The sequence below is a fragment of the Giraffa tippelskirchi genome, chromosome 6 (assembly GCF_054371585.1).
Source record: "Giraffa tippelskirchi isolate mGirTip1 chromosome 6, T2T-mGirTip1v1.2.pri, whole genome shotgun sequence".
NCBI classification, from domain to species: Eukaryota; Metazoa; Chordata; class Mammalia; order Artiodactyla; family Giraffidae; genus Giraffa; species Giraffa tippelskirchi.
Window position 1 is genome coordinate 26491027 of NC_137280.1, and position 22847 is coordinate 26513873.

A 22847-nucleotide genomic window follows, 5' to 3' on the forward strand; every position below is an offset into this window, starting at 1 on the left:
CTTTCTATTTATATGAAAATGGCTTTATTTCATTCTCACTTTTGGAGGAAATGTTTCCTGAATATAGGACCCTTCCTCCCATCCATCCACCCATCCATCCTCACTTTCTTTTTTCTTTTTCTCTTTTTGGATTGTCTGTTTGAGTTTTCACCATGTTGGACCTATTTGAATTTACTGAGCTTCTGTTATTTGTATATTGATTTTTTTTTCATAAAATGGGAATTTTTCAGCAATTATATCTTTATATGTTTCTCCTGTCCCTTTTTCCCATCCTCTTATTTTCAAGCATGCACATCAGATCACTCATTATATTCCTATATACCATGGAAACCATGTTCATTAATTTTTAACATTACCTCCAAAAGATTTATTTAAATTTCTTTGACCCTTTTAAAATTACACTTTGGATTATACTAGGGATATGGACTATGCAGTTTTTCTTTCAACAATGTTGAATTTTTTTCTTGCAAGCTTTTAATTTAAAGACAGCTTTCCATCTTTCCAAGTCTTGATTTAGTTTTTCTTTTTATAAAATAGTATTCCTATTCCTAAGATGTGGGCTTCCCTGGGGGCTCAGTGGTAAAGAATTTGTCTGCCAAAGCAGATGTGAATTTGATCCCTGGGTGGGGAAGATCCCCTGGAGAAGGAAGTTGAAGCCCACTCCAATATTCTTGCCTGGGAAATCCCATGGACAGGGAGCCTGGCAGGTTACAGTCCATGGGGTCACAAAAAAGTTGGGCACAACTCAGTGACTAAACAAATTATTCTTGAGATGTGGTATTTCTAGTTTTTTCTTATGAGTGTCTTGGAAATTAATAAATTTCTCCACTCTGGTTGGGCCAGAATTCCAGCACTATGTGATATTAAGTACATATTTCCATGTCTCTCACTTTGAAAGCCTAATGGAGTTTTACCCTGCCCATGGTGCAGTTCAAACCTCAAACAGGTGGATCATGGGAAACCTGCCCGGCAAAATTTGGGCTCCTCTTCTGAGCTGCTCTGTCTTCTTGGGAATGGTACCCTTCAAGTTTCAGTTGCTTCAACAAATCCACAATTGCCGCCTCTACTCAGTGTTCAGTTTGGGTTCTACCTCCCTTTGATACTGTCAGGAAATGTTTGTAGATACACAGTGTGACTTTAGTGTACTGTATTGCTGATCCTGTTTTCAATGTCAATTGCCTTGCTATTCACACTGTCCACACTGTTCACTTAACCCAGGGTAGACAAGGCATTAGCTAAGAGGCTGGAAGAAGACTCAAGGAGCCATTGGAACTGAAAACATGTTTATTCTTTCCTGGCTGGCACAACAGTCCTAACACAGCCTCTCTCCTGGCTGACACAGCAGCCATAACAGTTCAGTTCAGTTCAGTCACTCAGTCATATCTGACTCTTTGTGACCTCATGGACTGCAGCACGCCAGGCCTCCCTGTCTGTCACCAACTCCCAGAGTTTACTCAAACTCATGTCCATTGAGTCAGTGATGCCATCCAAACATCTCATCCTCTGTCATCCCTTTCTCCCACCTTCAATGTTTCCCAGTATCAGGGTCTTTTCCAGTGAGTGAGTTCTTTACATCAGGTGGCCAAAGGATTGGAGCTTCAGCTTCAGCATCAGTCCTTCCAATGAACATTCAGGACTGATTTCCTTTAGGATGGACTGGTTGGAGGATCTCCTTGCAGTCCATGGGACTCTCAAGAATCTTCTCCAACACCACAGTTCAAAAGCATCAATTTGGCACTAAGCTTTTTTTGTAGTCCAACTTTCGCATTCATACATGGCTATTGGAAAAACCATAGCTTTGGCTAGATGGACCTTTTTTGGCAAAGTAATGTCTCTGCTTTATAATATGCTGTCTAGGTTGGTCAAAACTTTTCTTCCAAGGAGCAAGCATCTTTTAATTTCATGGCTGCAGTCACTATCTGCAGTGATTTTGGAGCCCCCCAAAATAAATTCTGTCACCTTTTTCAACATTTCCCCATCTATTTGCCCTGATGTGATGGGATCAGATGCCATAATCTTAGTTTTCTGAATGTTGAGTTTTAAGCCAACTTTTTCCACTCTCCTTTCACTTTGAACAAGAGGCTCTTTGGTTCTTCTTCAATTTCTGCCATAAAGATAGTGTCATCTTCATATCTGGGGTTATTGATATTTCTCCCAGCAGTCTTGATTCCAGCTTGTGCTTCATCCAGCCCAGCATTCCCCATGATTTCCCCTGCATGTAAGTTAAATAATCAGGGTAACAATATACAGCCTTGATGTACTCCTTTTCCAATTTGGAACCAGTCTGTTGTTCCATGTCCAGTTCTAAGTGTTTCTTCTTGACTTGCATATAGATTTTTCAAGAGGCAGGTCAGGTGGTCTGGTATTCCCATCTCTTTCAGAATTTTCCACAGTTTGTTGTGATCCACACAGTCAAAGGCTTTGGCATAGTCAATAAAGCAGAAGTAGATGTTTTTCTGGAACTCTCTTGCTTTTTTTATGATCCAACAGATGTTGGAAACTTGATCTCTAGTTCCTCTGCCTTTTCTAAATCCAGCTTGAACATCTGGAAGTTCAGGGTTCACAAACTTTGAAGCCTGGCTTAGAGAACTTTGAGCATTACTTTGCTAACGTGGAGATGAATGTAATTGTGTGATAGTTTGAGCATTCTTTGGCATTGGAATGAAAACTCACCTTTCCAGTCCTGTGGCCACTGCTGAGTTTTCCAAATTTGCTGGCCTATTGAGTGCAGCACTTTCACAGCATCATCGTTTAGGATTTGAAATAACTCAACTGGAAATCCATCACCTCCACTAGCTTAGTTTGTGTAGCATAACAGTAGATACGCTCTATTCTCTTCTCTCATGGCTGACCCAATGGACACAGCTGTGATGCAGCAGTAATGCCGCCAGTTTCTAGGTGGATCCCGTATATCCCTAGAGCACAAAGTAGCTTGTGATCAAGTGAGTACCTTATGAGGCACATGCAAAGGGCTATGAGCTCAGCTGTTACTTAGATATTATTCACAAAATGTGGGTCAAGAGAGCCTGAAGATGCCATCTTGAATAATTGGCTCTCTCCCCACATGTACCTCTCTTTCATTTCTCTCCATTACTGGGGGTTTTCTTGGCTGAACAGAACCACTCTACCCAAGTCACGCCCCTTCCAGAGACTTTCAATTTTTTGTCTCTTTGGGGATACAAAGGCCCCACCCTTCCTCGCCCAAAGCAAACAATTTTGAAATGCATTGCAATATTCGAGCTGTCCAGAGAAAATACTGATCATGTCAGTTTAGTTTCCCTTTGCTATCCCCACTTCCTTCCTGTCCTCCTGCATCCGCAGATGTTTTTTCCTAAGAGAACATCTTACATGTTATTATCCTGGAAAATACATCTGTGACAAGTAATTTTCTCTAAGAATTGTAAAGAAAAATTCATGCTAAGTACATATGCTATCTTAGTTTGTAAAAGGCTCTCAATCATTACCTTTCCCAACTGTTATGGACTTTTTTAACCAAAAAGTAAGTCATAGCTTTTGTGTAAGTAACATATTATTTTTTTAAGTGTAGAGATACTAGTTGTATCTTTGGACATTAATTATTTGATTTTAATGCTTTCCTATTTTTGATTTAAATTTTCTGATTGAATTTTGATATTTCTGTAAGCAATAAAAGCAAGTGAATAATATAGCAGAGGTTATACTCAAGAACAAAAAGTAATTAAATTATACTGTGGATGAAATATTGTCAGCTCATTAGTAAATTAATAATTATATCAAGAAAAAATTCTATCTTGACATTAAACTTCTATATTTTTGTTGCAGTGATGCAAAAAGCTTTGCCTTTTTTTTGTATAAAATACTGTCCTCTACTTTCTTAAGGTTTTTATCATATTTATTCCATAGAAGATGGTCAATAAATGCAAATTTCTTTCCCTTTAACCATCAGTCATGCCGAATGACTTTGCTACCAGTTTGAAATATCCTCATCTCCTACTATAAAGTCTATTACTGATAGTCTTCAGGGTTCCACCTGAATCTCAGGATTTCCCCTGATTTCCTTGGGGAAAAAACAATTAGACTAATCCCCATTTAGGCAGATATTTATTTTATAATCACATCAGTGTTTTTCACTTCATTCCTTCTTTTACTCAATCTATGAGTGTCTCCGTTTCTTTCTCAATCAAATGAATACTCTGACTGCATGTAGTATCTTCCATCTATAAAAGCTGATGGTCTAGTTCTCCAATAGTAAGAACTTATATTGTGAATACCTTTTGGCTGAAGTTGGTATAATCTTGCTGGCTGTGAGTTGTTTGGTGAGTAACTGTTTGAAGCATAGTCCAATGCTCTTTGCTATAGCCCCAGACATCACCACCAATACCAGCTAAGACAATGACAGTATAAATGTTTTAGTTTATTTTTTTAAATGTCGGGCATCAGAGAGAGAGATTTTACCATAAAAATCTGTTGTAAACGGAAAACAAATGCAAAAGTATAGAGTGCAAATTCTTGATGCATGATTTAGATTGTTTATAGTTTCTTGTCTTTTTGATCAGTTTTGATCATTTTCCTTTTTGATCATTAGCAATCTTTGCCTATTTCTTTCTAATATAAAACATTTGGAACAGTAATTTCTTTTCTTTCCTATTTTATGTGCATACATCTTATGCAGTTACAAAGTCCTAACTATTTCAGTTAAAACCTTTGGGGAGCTCTAAGAATACAATGACCTTTTCAGAATTAAAGGAAAATTTATGTAGATATATTCCTTCACTACTTTTAGAGAAGAATGTAAACAAAATGCACTGTTTGTATTCATAATTTGATATTTACAACATAAATCACGTGTCCTCTTTGAGAGGATCTTGGGAAAAGCCCTGGGATTTTCCATTATCTGGAGGAGGAAAGGGTTAAAAAGATATCTTCTTGAGGAGTCAAACTGAAAAGTCCAGGGAATCAGTTCTTCAGTGACCTATGACCAGACTGGAGTTCAAGGATCCCAAGAGAATTATTTTAGTGTGTGTGTATTTATTAGTTTGGGTCAACCACCATTTTTCCCTTCGTATCCTTGATAAAACCAATGTGGCACTATAATGACATAACAGCATTCTGCGCTCATGCTTTCCTGGGTGTTTCTCCCAAATGGGAATGTAAGCAAATATATTGCTTAATGATAATGGAAAGAAATGTTACATAACCTTTCTTTTGGATACAAATTTTTTTATTGTGATAAGATTTAATACATTTTACCAATCTTAAGTGCTAGTGGAAATTTTCTACATATTTATGTACGTGTGCAACTGCCACTCAGATAAAGATATAGTCCAGCCCCAGAAAGCTACCAAACAGTAAACCCCACAAGGGTAATCATTTTTCTGACTTCTACCACAAGTTACCTTAGTCTGTTTCTGAACTTAATTTAAATGAAGCTACATATTACAAACTTTAGGAATTTTTCTCTAAAAGTTATGTTTGTAAGATTTCTCTAAACTACATGTCAGGATTTTTTCATTCTTTATTTCTCTGTAATAGTCCAGAGAACAAATATATTACAATATATTTATCTCTTCTATATCTATGGGTAGTTGTTTCTAAACTGTGACTGTTACAAATAGTCATTATAAATATTCATGAATATTTTTGGTGGACATAAATACTCATTTCTGATTCAGATAAAAAAACTACTGAGTCATTGTATATACATATAATTAGCTTTAATAAGGTGAATCAGTATTCCAAAGCAATTATACCATTTTAGACTTCTATCAGAAACATGAGAATTCCAGTCACTGTACATCATCACCAACACTTGGCTTTGAAATTCTTAATTTTAGCTACTCGGGTGAGGGTTTAATTGTTTCTTACTGGATTTTAATTTGCATTTCTCTAAAGATCTTTTAAAATTTGTTTTCCATTTGTTTATTGCTAGTATAGGTATGTACAATGGATATTTCTTCCAATAACCTTGATAAACACATTTATTTCTAACAATCATTACCTGAAAATAATGAGTGTTTTTCTTCTCCAATCTTAGTCCACCCATTAATATTTCTCCTTATTATACTACTCTCGTGTCTTGAATCAACCAGGATGTTAAATAAATAAATATTAAATATAGTGATAGTAAATCTTATTTCTGTTTCTGACTTGCTGTCTTTGGGGCAGCAAAAGCAAAAATTTCTTGCAGTCTCAGTGAGTAAACAGTCTTGGAGCTTACCTACTTGTGAATTTTTCTTCTCTTCAGGTGTGTTCTCAAATTCAAGTCACTTTGTATCAAACTCCAGCCTCCACTTTCATTACACAACCTTTTGGACCTGAATTTTTCAAATCAGAAAAATGGTGCTAATAACAGTACCTACTTCTCAAATTTGTAGTTTGGATTAAATTTGTAAATAAATATGAAGTATTTAGAATATTGCCAGGCACATAGCAAAAGTTGTTATTAACCATCAGTTCAGTTCAGTTGCTCAGTCATGTCCAGCTCTTTGCAACCCCATGTACTGCAGCACGCCAGGCTTCCCTGTCCATCATCAACTCCTGGAGCTTGCTCAAACTCATGTCCATAAAGTCAGTGATACCATCTAACAATCTCTTCCTCTGATATCCCTTTCTCCTCCTGCCTTCAATCTTTCCCAGCATCAGAGTCTAACACCTCTCAATTGAGAGAATTAAAAAATTAATTTGGAAATGAAAGAAATATATTTTATTCCCTTCACTCAGTAGAAAATAATGGATAGGGTATTTATATTTATATTAAAGTTCACAGAATATGAGTGTAAAAGAATTCCCATCTTCACATTTATATTTGTTTTCAGCACAGGTCTGACTGTCTGCTCTTGAACCACAGACAACTACTTGCAAATGCATCTGTTTTAATAAATGAAGATGTCACAGCTTAAGCAAAATTTACAGTCCTTTGGGAAACACTTTAATAGGGGGAAAAATCTCTTAATAGTGATACTTTGATAAAGATACCATGAATTTTTATGGAGTGGCAAGAAGATGCACCTAAATAACATTACTTGGAACCAAAGAAATGATTATTGTGTGCCTTGTGCATAGAAATCATGACATATTCAATCCATTGCTTTACCGATTTAGGAGATTGATATACAACTTTTTGGGAGTTGACAGTGAGGATTTGAGGCAATAGTTAACGTTTTTAATGAAACTGATTTATTAGGATTATTTTATATTCTAAAGTTGGAAGTTATACATTTAGAGTATTAAAAAAAGTCAAAGTATCACAGTCAATCACATTTTTACTTCTTCCCCCAAAGGGACATATCATCACTTCTTCCCCCAAAGGGACACATCAAACATTCATTGTAAATTAAGCATAAATCACTGTGAAAAACTATTTGCCACAATTATGAAAGACACAAGATTGAAACTGCCCCTAAAAACAGATAAAAACAAAAGAGAAATGAGCAAAAACATGTGGCTAATTTAAAATATAAAATAAGCACTGTTAAAAATACATAACTATTATGTTCCACATAATTAGGAATCACAAAAAGGCAAATCAATGTATTTCAATCATAGATTCTATTTTTAATATATTAAGTTATTAGGACATTTTGAGGTAATATTAAATTCTGGTAAGTATGCTGAGTGTGGCACCTTCATGATTGAGTGATGAGAACATAATTGTCATAATCTTTCTTGGAATCAATTTGAAAATATAAATCAAAGAGCTAAATTTATTCATATTATATAAGTTCTAAATCTAATTTCTAGGACTTTTTAATCTATAAAAAAATGATCAGAAACAGGGAAAATATTTATATAATAAGATTTCTTAATAGTGATATACATAATGTTGAAAATGAGAGCAATGCAAATAGAAATTAAGAAAGTTATGATATATCCCCAAGTTCTAATTATACAAAGTGATGTATATTTATTGTTTTTATCAATTAGTATTACTTTCCCAATTTTTTTTTTATTGTGAACATAGTCTTATTAACCTCTGGGATTTCCTCTTGTCCAAGAGAAACTCTCATCTAATTAAAAGTCTCTTTTCTAAGCACAGTATTGTGTAGAGGAATGGGAAGTACTCCATGTGGGCCAACAGAGTCCCCAATATATATTGAACTGACACTAGTGATAGGCAAAGAGGAAGAGGAATCACTTTTCTTGAGAGTACTTTGTTGTTGTTGTTCAGTCATTAAGTCATGTCCTACTCTTTGTGACCCCATAGCACACCTAATTTTCCTGTCCTTCACTATCTCCCTGAGTTTGCTCAAACACATGTCCATTGTGTCAGTGATGCCATCCAACCATTTCATCCTCCATCATCCCTTTCTTCTCTTGCCCTCAGTCTTTCCCAACATCAGGGTCTTTTGCAATGAGCTGGCCCTTTGTATCAGGTGGCCGTGGGATTATATGGTGGTGACAGCCTGAAGAGGCATTTTTGGCCTGAGAAGTACTTAAGTTGTGTAAATAAAAGAGTTCAAAGTTTATTGGACTACAGCCTCTACCCAGGAGCAGCTACACAATGATGAAGGCCTAGGGTAAGATCAGAATGGAAGACTCATTTTTCAGATTTCAAGATAGCAGCCAGAGGGTATTAAACTAAACACAGAGCTATTCTGAGCAAAGTGTCCTGTGAACAGCTTTTATGTCCATGGAAGTGACCCTGCTTCTCCTCTTTGGAGATAGACTGACAATGGGAAAGAATGTAACTAATCTACAAAGAGAAGTAGAGAATTTTGGTGCTTCAGAGTCCCTCACCATGGATGACCTAATTACAGAACCCTTGGCTTTTCAAGTTACTTAAGCAAATACATTTATTTTTTACCTTAGTATAAATTGGACTTCTGTTAATTGCCATCAACATAATTTGGATATCACTTGCTGTCATTACACATTATGTCTGGGAAGAATTTACAGTAATCTAGGGAAATGCTCATGATTTAATTTTCAGTGAAAATAATTTAATTTTCAGTTAAAATAGTTAATATATTCATTCAGAAAATATTATCGAGTACTTCTTTTTTATGTGCCCAGCTCTGTTCTAGGTGTTGATATAAAAATAAAATTCCAACCCTTCATGTTTTAAATATTACGGGAAGTTACATAATACACAAGATGAGTGAGTATGTTAAATGATAAGCTTTATGGAGAAATGAAGATTAGAAATGAAATATAGAAGAGGATGTTGAGTATTTTAATTTTAAATAGGGTAAACCACAGTAACAACAAACACCTCATTGAAAAACCTAACTTTTGAAAAAGATTTAAGAGACATGGCAAGTGAGCCATGCAGGTATCAGGGGAAAAGTATTTAAGGAAAACAGAGCTGCCTGTACACTCATCCTGAATTAGGATCATGTCTGGGGTACATGCGAGTAACAATAAGGAAGGTCGATACAGGTGTAGCAGGAGCATAATGAGAGAGAGAATATGGTACTACATGATATGGGAAGCCATGAGAATGTTAGAGTTTTGTGTAAGGTAGTTACATATCCATCAACTTTTAACAGGGATCATTCTTACTGTGTTTGAAAAAAGATGAAGACAGTAAATACAGAATACGGGGGAATAGAGACAACTACTCGAGTCCAGATGATGACATCTTGGCTTGGACTAATGTGCTAACAATGGATGTGATGATTAACAACTAGATTCTGGGCATATTTTCAAATTAGAGCAAGTAAGGAAGCAAAGATGACACTGGAATTTTGGCCTTAATTGCATCCAAGCTAAAATAGGAATACATGATAAGCAGTTAATATGTTCTAGGCATGGTATCAAGAATTTTAGATAGTTTTCTCATTTTTATTCTTTTAGTTCATTCAAGAAATATTTAACAAGTTAATAAGTGAACAACATATAGAAACATAGAAACATAAAATAACAAATATATTAAAGAAATTACAATGACTCCATTAGACTTTTGAGGTGGACACTAAAAGGTGATTAATGATATTTGCATTTTATAAAAAAAGAATATGGATTTTAATTAAAGGAAATATAGAAAGCAAAATGGAAAATATTTCAGAAGGCAGAAACTAAAATATTGAAAACTGTGGAACATAAGCAAGTTCATAAAAAGGATGAGCTTAAAAGTATGAACGAATGAAACTAATAATTCCATGGGTACTCAACCTAGTCCTTAGCATTTAAAACTGCTTGAATAAGATCCCAACTCTGCCACTTCCTACTAAGTGACTTTCAGAATGTTTATGTCAAACTATGTTGAGTGGAATATATGTCCTATCTAAAATTAGAATATGAAGTTTAGAGAGATGGAAGATGGAGATGTATTTTATGGGCATGGCAACCTATCAATTTTATTTGATTGCTTCAGGCATGACTTTGGATGCTAGCTTCACTTTTTTTTTTCTAGTTAGTATAACTTTAAATTTAGTCATGCAAGTTTTTAAGATTCAATTTTCTCACCTATAACATGAAAACTAAAATAATGCTTACCGCATAGAGTTATTTCAAGGAAATTTTGACCAAAGTGTATATAAAACATTTTTGCTGTTCCTGACACAAAAATGCTCAATAAATATTATCAATTGTACCATTAATACTATCATCATCAATCACTTACAATCTTCCAGGCTCTGTGATCTCTTTTATAACTGTTACTACTAATATTCAGAATGACCCTGTGAGACGTGTACATGCACACTCAGTTGCTCAGTCATGTCCAACTCTTTGCAACATTATGGACTATAGCCCACCAGGCTCCTCTGTCCATGGGATTCTCCAGGCAAGAATACTGGAATGGGTTGCTCTTCTCCACCCAGGGATCGAAACTGCATCTCTTGTCTCATTCATTGGCAGGCAGATTCTTTAACAATAGTGCCAGAGATTAGCTGAGACAATCCTAATTTCAAAAATGTTTCAATAATCTCCCCGAGGTTGACTTAAACTCTTTTATGTTTTGCTTAGGAAATTATTGATTTAAAAATACATTTTCCATGTTCATAGTTCATGGGGAAAAAATGGGTTAAATATTGTATATATAGGATTACTAATTTCTATGTTAGAATAAATTTATGTTCATGCACTATAATACATACATTTCCTTCAGCTACTATAAATTGTTGGGTTTATTTTTTGTATAATATATATACAAATTATAATTACTACTACATTCCAGCTGTGCTTACTAGATCACAATTAACCAATTTAGCAAAGTTAGCTCTGTGACAGACTAATGCACTTTCTATTTATAATGTTGCAGCAGGAATAATAATTTTTGAAACCCCCATAAAATCAGTGCTTTTAGTAACTATAAAACCAATGTAAAATAAAAAGAGCTCATTAAAAAGTTCTTTTTGGACAGCACAATACCATATTTTTCCCAGTAAAACATCCTTAAGGACTGAGTAATGTATTCCAAACAAGAATTTTGTTCTGTTTCATTTTGAGAATTATCATCTAACAAACTGCTGAATGGCAGCAATAACTACTTCACAAAATCACCTTCTCATCAAACCTTACCACAACTTTTATTTTTAATAGTATAAATGTTCCCCAAGTTTTAAAAAACTTGGCAAAGGCAAATCTTTAGTCAATTAAAAATAAGTTAGTCTCTTCTGAATATACTTACAAGTTTCTCATTGTTAAACAATTGTATCTCAAATGACTGAAAATTGTAGGACATTGCAACTTAACAGCTCTCATAATTTTATGTCCATATGAAATTTTCTCACCCTGTATTATCAGTGCTTTATAATATTTTTCTAGTGATTTCTCTCTTCCATTCCCAATGTAACCACTTAGTTTATTTCATACATAAGCTATCCACAGCTTCTATCCTGCAACTGGTCTCTTCCCCTTCAGTTCAGGCTATGTATCACTTCTGGTTTGAGGTTTCTGAAGGGATGATTTGTCATGTGATTCTCAATTTAAAACTTACACACTGTCTAGAAGATGAAGCTGGAATTTTTGCACATAGCATTTAAGATAAAAATATTATTTCCTTCTGTGTTCAATCTTCCCAACCCAGGGATTGGATCCAGCTTGTGGCTCAGCTTGTAAAGAATCTGCTTGCAATGTTGGAGACTTGGGTTTGATCCCCGGGTTGGGAATATCTCCTGGAGAAGGGAAAGTTTACCACTCCAATATTCTGGCCTGGAGAATTCCATGGGCTGTTTAGTCCATGGGGTCACAAAGAGTCAGACAAAGGGCTTCCCTGGTGGCTCAGATGGTAACGAATCTGCCCACAATGCAGGAGACCTGGGTTTAATCCCTAGGTTAGGAAGTCCCCCTGGAGAAGGGAATGGTAACCCACTCCAGTATTCTTGCCTGGGGAATTCCATGGACATAGGAGTCTGACAGGCTACAGTTCATGGGATCGCAAAGAGGTGGACACGACTGAGTGACTAACACTTTTACTTCTCCTGCCTTACAGTCAAATTCTTTACTGTTTGAGCCACCAGAGACCCCCTTTATCTTGATAATACCTCCTAAATTTGAATTGATTTTAAAAATCTAATATTAAGAAAAACTATTTAGTGATAGTTTTCTTAAATATATTTTTAAATTATTCCCAGCGCTCATACATTTTCTCATTTTCTTTCACCATTTATAAAGGAAAAGAACAAAAAATATTTGTTTACCACTCTCTACCCATCACCTAGCATCATATGAGGTACAATATATCTCTAGAACAGGATATAAAGGGTAGGACTAACTATGTTCTTTAATAAAAACTCCCTCCCAATAAAGAGAGTTAAGTTGAAATCTCTCAACACTGGATTTTCCTGGCAGGATTCTCCTATCCTCTTTCACACCAATAGTCATTGGCTTACTCTTATTAAATCTGTCTTGTGAGTCTCTGTTTTAATCTATAGCATACATTTCTTCTTTTTTGTTAATGCTATACATTTCTTTCACATAAATTGTAAGAAAACTTCCAGAACTCTCAAGGCACCAACTCTAATCCTTATTTTTTTTTTTTTGCAACATTACATTTCTACTTCTGTAATAACTACCAAAAAATTATTTTCCATCTGTCACTGTACAGTTGATCCCCTTTACCGATTTTGTCCTTCCAGCCTGCCCCCCGATAACTACAACTGTTCTATCAATATGTTCATTATGGTTTGGTTTGTTCATGTTTGTTATTCATTTTGTTTTGTTTATTAGTTTTTCATATTCCACATGAGTGAAATCATAATGTATTTCTCTTCCTTAGTCAGACTGATTTCACTTACCATAATATCTTCAAAATCTATCCATGCTATTGCAAATGGAAAGATTTCAGTTCAGTTCAGTCGCTCAGTCATGTCCGACTCTTTGCGACCCCATGGACTACAGCATGCCAGGCCTCCCTGTCCATCACCAACTCCCAGAGTCTACCCAAACCCATGTCCATTGAGTCAGTGATCCCATCCAACCATCTCATCCTCTGTTGTCCCCTTCTCTTCCTGCCCTCAATCTTTCCCAGCATCAGGGTCTTTTCAAGTGAGTCAACTCTTCACATCAGGTGGCCAAAGTATTGGAGTTTCAGCTTCAACATCAGTCCTTCCAATGAACACCCAGGACTGATCTCCTTTAGGATGGACTGGTTGGATCTTGTAGTCCAAAGGACTCTCAAGAGTCTTTTCCAACACCACAGTTCAAAAGCATCAATTCTTCGGTGCTCAGGTTTCTTTATAGTCCAACTCTTACATCCATACATAACCACTGGAAAAACCATAGCCTTGACTAGACGGACCTTTGTTGACAAAGTTATGTCTCTGCTTTTTAACATGCTGTCTAGGTTGGTCACAACTTTCCTTCCAAGGAGTAAATGTCTTTTAATTTCATGGCTACACTCACCATCTGCAGTGATTTTGGAGCCCAGAAAAATAAAGTCAGCCACCGTTTCTACTGTTTCCCCATCTATTTGTCATGAAGTGATGGGACTGGATGCCATGATCTTAATTTTCCGAATGTTGAGCTTTAAGCCAAATTTTTCACTCTCCTCTTTCACTTTCATCGAGAGGCTCTTTAGTTCTTCACTTTCTGACATAAGGGTGGCGTCATCTGCATATCTCAGGTTATTGATATTTCTCCCAGCAATCTTGATTCCAGCTTGTGCTTCATCGAGCATTTCTCATGATGTACTCTGCATAGAAGTTAAATAATCAGGGTGACAATATACAGCCTTGATGTACTCCTTTTCCTATTTGGATCCAGTCTGTTGTTCCATGTCCAGTTCTAACTGTTGCTTCCTGACCTGCATACAGATTTCTCAAGAGGAAGATCAGGTGGTCTGGTATTCCCATCTCTTTCAGAATTTTCCACAGTTTATTGTGATCCACACAGTCAAAGGCTTTGGCATAGTCAATAAAGCAGAAATAGATGTTTTTTTCTGGAACTTTCTTGCTTTTTTGATGATCCAGCAGATGTTGGCAATTTGATCTCTGGTTCCTCTGCCTTTTCTAAAACCATCTTGAACATTTGGAAGTTCAAGATTTCATCTCTCTTTAAATGACAGAGTGGTATTCCATTGTGTGTGTGTGTTTTACATTACTTTATCCTCATCTGTTGATGGGTACATTGTTTCCAATCCTCACACATTTTTAACATTTAATTTTGTCAGCAAGTCTTAAAGTTTCTCACTTTAAGCAACCTTAATTTCAAGCACTAATCTAATCACCAACAACTTTCTTTCCATCCTAAATTAAGCAAAAATTGGACTTTGGTGGAATTTCAGTGTATTTTCATTGTTTATTCATTAATTTGTGTCCAACTCTTTTGCGACCCCATGGACTGTAGCCCACCAGGCTCCTCTGTTCATGGGATTTTTCCAGGCAAGGATACTGGAGCAGGTTTCCTTTCCTTCTCCAGGGGATCTTCCTGACCCAGGAATTGAACCTGAATCTCCTGCATTGGCAGATAGATTCTTTACCACAGAGCCACTTGGGAAGTCCACTTATAATCATATGTTATGATTATATGAGTCACTGATTTACACTGTTCTTCTGGCCACATCTGGGCTTCCCCAGGAGTCTGAGGTTGAATGCATACCAGCTGAGTGGAAGCAATGATGTTGGCTGGGCTTTCTTGTAGCTCTAGGGCCTCTGTTGGAATGAATCCACTAACTATATTCAGAAGCACAAGGTTTCCTTTTCTCCAGCAAGCTACCTTTTTCTTGTCACATAATGTGGCAGGATTCCAAGACAAAAAAAAAAGGAGGGGGGGGGGTCCTGAGCAAACCGCAGGTGTAAGTTATTACTATCAGATTATTACTCAAAGCAAGTGCTTAAGGAGTTGGAAGATGGGCAACTCTTCTTAATAAAAGAAGTTGCAAACACATCACAGAGAACTGCAGAATAGAGAATGGGATAATTAATTTTCCTAAATGATATCCCAAATTTGTCATCATAGTTTGTGCGTTTATGGGCTGGCTGGTTGTCAGCTTGATAGTTCTGACTCTTCTTGCTCATGCATATGAGGGAAAGCTAAGAATTCTATATGTATTTCTCTTCCTCCGTTTGAGACAAGTGAAAGTTATCTCAGGTATATATCCTTCCTCCCTCCCTCTCTCTGCCTCCCTCCCACTTTTCTTGCTTTCTTCTTCCCTCCCTCCTTCCCTCCTTTTCTTCTTTCTTCTCTCCTTCCTTCCTCCATCTCTTTCTTTTTTCTCTCTTTCTTTCTTTCAATTTTTTTCATTAAAATCTTGTCAGAGCAGTTTAACATTCACGGCAAGTATGAATGGAAGATACATAGATTTCCCATATAACCTCTGTCACCACACATGCCTACACTCCCTTATTACCAACATCCTCCACCAGAGTAATACCTTTGTTTTGACTGATGAAACTATATTTACACATTGTGATCACTGGCAGTCCACAGCTTACATCGTGACTCACTCTTCGTGTTGTACATTCTATGGGTTTGGATAAAGGTATTGTAACCTGTCTCTATCATTATGGTATCATACAGAGTATTTTCACTGCCTAAAATTCCTCTGTGTGCTGCTTGCTCATCCCTTCCCCTGTTCAGGCATATATCTTCAAAATGGTGACAGCAAAAACATGAGTAAAATTATGCAAAGGGACTAGAGGATCTTGGAATGTAGTGGAGAAATTGGGGCATAATCTTTGATCATAATCCTTGGGTATTAGCTGACTTACATCTTTCTCATATCCCCTGGTCCTAGACTCATGAATCAACACATTGCTTGAGCTCGGTTGCTTTACTCTCCTCCACTCTAACACTGAAGCTGTGCTGAAGATAGTGGGATGGTATCTGGTAGCCAGCTATCCATACTATCTCCATTTTAATTTCACATAGAGTATATGGAAAATAAGACTTAAAACACAAACAAGTAGCTTGTAACTTATAAATAAGTAAACATGTCAGTCTCTTAAAGACATTAGCCCTCATTTCCAGTTAGATTCTCAGAGGAAGTTGATGCAACCTGACTTCATTGAATACATATGAATAAATATTTTTGCCAAGCAGGAAAAATTGATTACTTTAGAAATGAAATTATTGGTAGTTTTATTTGGGATGTCAGTTAGATTAGGGATTGATAATTGAGTTTATGACAAGTTTTATAAAATTGATCTTAGATTTTCTTGATGTATTTTGCATTGGTCACATTTGACAGCATTGGCACTTCCTTTTACTCTGCTTTGTCAGCGACAAACAGAATGCTTTGAAAAATTTGAAAAGCTTAAATTTTGTTCCCAAGTAGTTTAGGTAAATAAAACTAGTAGTTTTGTATGTTTATGTAGACTTCTGTATGGACTGCAGAAAGGCAGCGATACTTTATTTTATTCACTGTGATCCACTTAGTCTTGTTTCAAAACATAATAGGATTAATTCTACTCAATTTTTTCTTTTTTACTCTTTAACGGAGAGAGTTGTCTTAGGGTCCCTGACCTCCTCATTTGGCCTCCCTCCAACCCGGAGAAAGTGGTTATACCAACTGAGACAGTTGCTATAGCTATTTCCTTACCATACCCTCTTCAGTCTCCCTTCTTCTGTTGTGTGGTTTCAAAGATAAGTGGAATGAAAGAAGAATATTAGAATCAGCAGTAGAATATGTTGGGGTGAGCTAGCCACGGGTCTAAAGTATGGTTGAGGCCAAGTACTTATAGATATTTTATTCAGTTCTGAGTTACTTTGTCTCTCAATGTTGCAAAAATGATATAGTGGATAATACAGTAGCCAGCAAGGCAAACCCCCTAAATTCTTCTAACATAGCAATTGATATGGTATGTCAACTTACACAAACAAATTAACCTTTCTCTATCCAACTTTCTCCATCTGTGAAATGGAGGCTGAAACATCTGTCACTAAGGTCACCAAAAAGTTTTCAGATTAATGAGATAATATTCTCAGGATCTTGTGAGATTTGAGATTCTTAGGGAGACAAAAGCAGTAAAGCAGCAGAAAAAAATTAAGGGCATACTTTTCTAGCAAATTAAGAAATTTATATACCATTAAAAAATTTGTTTTGAAAATTTTAAATATTTAAGTTATATGTTTATATGCATATTTATGACTTACAAGTATTTATTTAAAAGCAGAAAACATGGAGAAAGTTGGATAAAAACATTGAAAATAAAACTAAGTTCTACCCAACACAATTTTTTAAGTTTTGACAGTTCATGACCAAGTTTCAGCATAGGTATAAGATTCATTGAGGTACTTCGTATTAAGTATTTTGCACACAGTACAAACCCAATAAATGTCAGTAAATACTACAATTACTGTTTTTTCCACATTTATAAAAATTTAGTCTCTCTAAATTTCACTAAGTTTTCTGTGGAATTTTAAAAATAATCCTTACATTTTTATATTATATACTCACCAGTTCTTTCATATTGCTTTCAGCCATTTAATGAAATTTTTTGCCAATTTTAAGTTCAAAAGTATCTTAAGTTTTGTGTCAATGTAATCAGACTCCATAGGATTAATAGAAATAAGCAACATTTACTTAATAATCATTATTACATTGGCAGTTTTTGTGGATTGTCCAATAAAGTATGTGATGAATACTTACTTAAATGCCTATGATGAAGCATATCTATTTTTCACTTACACAAAATCAGTTTCCAAAATATTGCATCAGAAGTAGGAATTTGTACATAGTCTGAAATGCATGAAAAGTTATGTTTGACCCTCATATAAATGATTCATAATGATAAGACAAGCACAGTATGATCGTGAATTCTGGTATCTGACTTCACAGTGAATCAGTTGATCATCTTTTTTTTTTTTAATTAGCCAATTTCTTTCTCTCTGAGTTTCTAGGTTTTTAAGGCATTTTCTCCTAAAATTACACTAAAATTTATTTTTATATGATTCTCCAGTATGAGAACACTATAATTTAGACACCTTCCTCTCCAGTTAATATATAGTTATAAATAATATTTTTTAAATATTTAAAGCTACATTTGCTGTTTTTGAAATTTAGATTGTTGATCAAATTAACTTTCCTACAATCTGTTAGTTCATAGAAAGTTTCCCTCAAGAAAATGTTTCTCCCAAGAGTTTTTTCTCCAGAAGTAAAGTGCACTTGTGCTTAACTCTTTTTAACTTACTTCTTATTCAAATGCTATCCTGACTGAGTGAGGGATTTATGCATCAGAAAGAATACTTACTGTAATAGTTTCATAATTCTATTTTAAAAAATCTGTAAAGTTATACAGCCATTTATTCACAATAATTTACATGCAATTATAAAACTGGATAGTCACCTGTTTATATACCCTGTCCTTAATTTATGGGCAAAAAGTTATTTACACGGGATTCTTCATTTTGTTACCAGTTTCACCAACCAAAGCAGTTGATTTCTTTCAAGGTAAATTTATTTTTTTGAAACAAATATTTTTATAACTTCCTAAAATTGCTGGAAGTCCAGCAAGCTAAAAAAGTCTCCTTGCAGTGCCAATGTTGACTAGTTTTTTAGGCTCAATCACTACTTGACAATCTTCCCAATTTCTAAGTATGTAAACTGAATCCTCTGCTTCAGCAAAAGTAAAACTCTTCTGCTATGAAACTCTAATGGAATTATAGGTTGGTTAAAATCGTTGATGTTAAATATACTATGACTATAGCCTATTGCATAGGAAAACTGAAGAGGTAAATACTAAATATAGAGGTAAACTAACTGCATGTAGCATATTCTAAATTTAAAGATAAGGAAACATATGAGAGATATATATTTTATTCTCAAAATTTCTAATACTTGTTTTTGAAATTTGATAGAGTTAAGAAGTCCTTTTTAGTTGACTTAATAAAGCTATAATGCTGAATTTTAAATACTTTTCATTGTTGTACTCTTTTATCATAAAGAGTGCTTTAGTACTCAAACATATACCCAAACATACCTATATAATATGTGAGACACTACCTCAACATGTCTGTATGATATACAAGATATCTCAACACATGTTTTACAGATATATTAATAAATATATCAAATAGAGCATGTTCATTTTTCTATGTTACATGCTCTTGATTCATGTATTTGACTAAAATAATTGATCCAATATCATCAAATGAAGCCCAGAGAGAGATAAAAATATCCAGTTGTTCATGATAAAATTGCTTTTATAATCATAAATACATGTAACATTTATTAAGATTATACTGAAAATATTATTACAATTCTAAAATTACCTTAAATAGTCAATTGTATGTAAATAAAAAAAAAAGTTTAAAATATCTGACTATAATTCAGAAGAATGAATTTGAAAGTAACATTATTGCTTTCAGAAAATAATTATTATTACATTATTACATTATTATTACAATAATGTATACATTACATTATAACATTACAGAAAGTTTCATATTATGAAAGTGCTTTAATATTTTAAATATACTTGATATAACTTTAATATGTCTTTCTCTATGTGGTATAAGATCTTCTAATATGATTAAACATATTCATCATAATTACAGGCAAACAGTAATAGACTAGTAACGGTAGCGTTTGACTATGAATAGAATCACCAAATGGCAACCCAAGGAGAAAATACTAATGTGGTCTCATTGGATTTCTTTCTTTTTCTCTTGTTGCTTTCAAATATTATTTTTCTCTTTACTCAAGGCAATATGCCACCAAAAATATTAGTTATAACTCAGAGCGTAACATTTGCACTGTGATTGAACGTTCAGTCTGTTAGAGCAGGTAATCTTTCATAAAAGTAGCCATCCTTTAATTTTTTAATTTGTCAACAGAATTCTTTTTATACAGCTTGTGGAATATACTTACAAATGATGATGTACTGATTCCTCACCTATTTATCATACTAACCTTCTTAGTTGATAAATGGTTTAACAGCTGTGGCATTGTTTATTCAAAGGATTTGATAATGTTTATTATGTACATAAATTAGTTTATTCTTGTAGAGATTTCAGTATTATCTTAAAATTCTGGAAAATTAGAGAACATTTAAAAGTGATTTTGAACACAGTATAGAACTGAGGTACAGCAGAAAAATCATTTGTGTTGAATGTAAAAAAAACTAGAGATGATCTTGGTCTCTGGTTATGATAGGAAATACACAAAGAGATATTAATTAATATTATATGAATAATATTTTAAAATTTGTATATGCATCTAAGGGTTTGAAAAACATATTTTATCAACATTATTATTTAGTGCCTAGATCCTCTTATAGTAATGAAAATTATATTTAGGAATCAAATACAACTTTGGATCTAAAGTACTCCCGTCAGATAACTAACTTTTCTTCTCTCAGCCATCTGCCTGCCTCTTAGAGATGTCTGACCCCCAAAAGCCAACCCTCCCATGCCATGTGCTACATTGTTGTGCTACATACTTCTTTAAGTCAGCAAATGGAAAAAAAAATAAACCAAAACCAAAACAGTTCACATTTACTGTACACAAATGTGTACAATTATTCATATTCCTATCCTTGTCTTTCTCACCGAACAATAAAGTTCAGCAATCCAGTACAGTATATCATCAAATTCAGACTACATGAATAATTTTTGCTTCCTCCCAGAATTCTCATTCTTACATACATTAAGAAAGGTATACAATTATGCTGGGTTTTATGTTACAGGTAATTTTTTTAAACTTCCAAGCAATGTATTGTATTATATAGTATAGTAGCTCCATTTTTCCTTTTAGCTATTCTGAAAACAACTTGCCTAAATTCACGGTCTAAACTTAAATATATAAAATTGATTGCCCAGAATAATAGCATATTTAATTTTTTCAGTCTCTTCTCAATACATCTCTCAACACCACCACCAACATAGCAATGACAAAATAAACCTAGACTGTATATTGAGGTCACTATTTAAGTTGTAACTACCAGGACTTCTACTTTCCCTTGACATCATGATAAACTGAATATTTGATTGCCCTGGAAACTACCTCATACATTATATCCCTCTAACATACTGTTGAGATGATTTGAGAAATTGATCATCTTAGATTATCATTTTCCTCATCTGTTAAAATAGGAAGAAAATAATTTATATCCTATTTATCCAGTATAGTGCTTGAAATGTTCAGTTAAGGTAGAATCTTTTTTAATCTCTTTAAATAGATGTTAATTATTTATTTTTGTGAGCTATTTCTTAGTCTAAAAATCAAAATATTTATTCTACCTATTCTTTTCACAAGGCCAATATTGTAACAAACATTCATTTGAAATTTTATTTTTCCAATCATAGAATCTGACTATGCTCTGCCATTCTCCTACTATTGTATTACACATGACAAGATAACATGATTTGACCTAATGATCATATAGCTTTGTATCTTTTTTTTATATAATAAAGTCTTTAATCAAACAAGTTTACATGTTGGCACTGATGGCTTAACTAGAATACATCTGTCCAAATTTAAGTTTTATTAAGGACCAAATGGGCTTCCCAGGTGGTTCAGTGGTAAAGAATCTCCTGCTGCCAAAGCAGGAGATTCAGGTTTGAACCCTAGATTAGGGAGATCCCCTGGAGAAGGAAGTGGCAACCTACTCTAATATTCTCTCTTGGGAAATCCCATGAATGGAGGAGCCTGGTGGGTTACAGTCCATGGGGTGTCAAAAGAGTTGGACATGACTCAGTGACTAAACAACAACAACAAAAGGACCAAATAAATATAATACCAGGAGTTTCCTCAAAACAGTGGGTCCTAGTTCCACCTCTCAAAAGTGAAACCCTAATTATTGAACGATTCAAACTTTTCTTCTATAAAGGAAAACAATTATCTGAGAGATCAAAGCATATGGTGCATGTCACATGCAAACACTGGTATTTAGCCTTTTTCTCATAGTCATAGTTTCCAAACATAAGAAGTATCTTTCAAGTTACTGCAAACCACCAACTGACCTAGTATTCAAAATAACTAAGAAATGCTGTCTGTTAAGGTTACCCTTAAATTTTGTGTTAACCTTGGTTCACCCTGATTTAGTCCATACACATGAATATGCAGACAACTCCTTTTCTTTTGTCTACTGCTTCTGAGTCTTTGTATCTGTAAATAGGTCAGGAATTTAGCATTTCACCTAGAAGAATACTGTGGTTTCTTCTTTATACCTTTAGCTGTAGAAGATATTTTCTACTGGTCTTCTGTTTTTTCTCAACCATAGTTGCTCTGGAAATAGTTGTAATTTTGGTGTGACTATGGGAGGGAGGCTCAGGGTTTTTTTCTTTTGCTATCTTGACTGCTCTCTATTATTACATTGTTATAATTTCTAGCAGATAAACACAATCATAAAAACTATTTTCTCATTACTCCTCTGGCATAGTTTCTCTATTAAAGGCATGGTCCAATTCTATTATATAAGATTTAAGAAGTAATGTTTTCCACGACCCATATTTTGCATTTTATTAAAATTAACATCTCAAAGTACATTATTTCATACTTGCTTTTATTCCCCTGTTACCATGAACCTTATAAAATGTCCTCT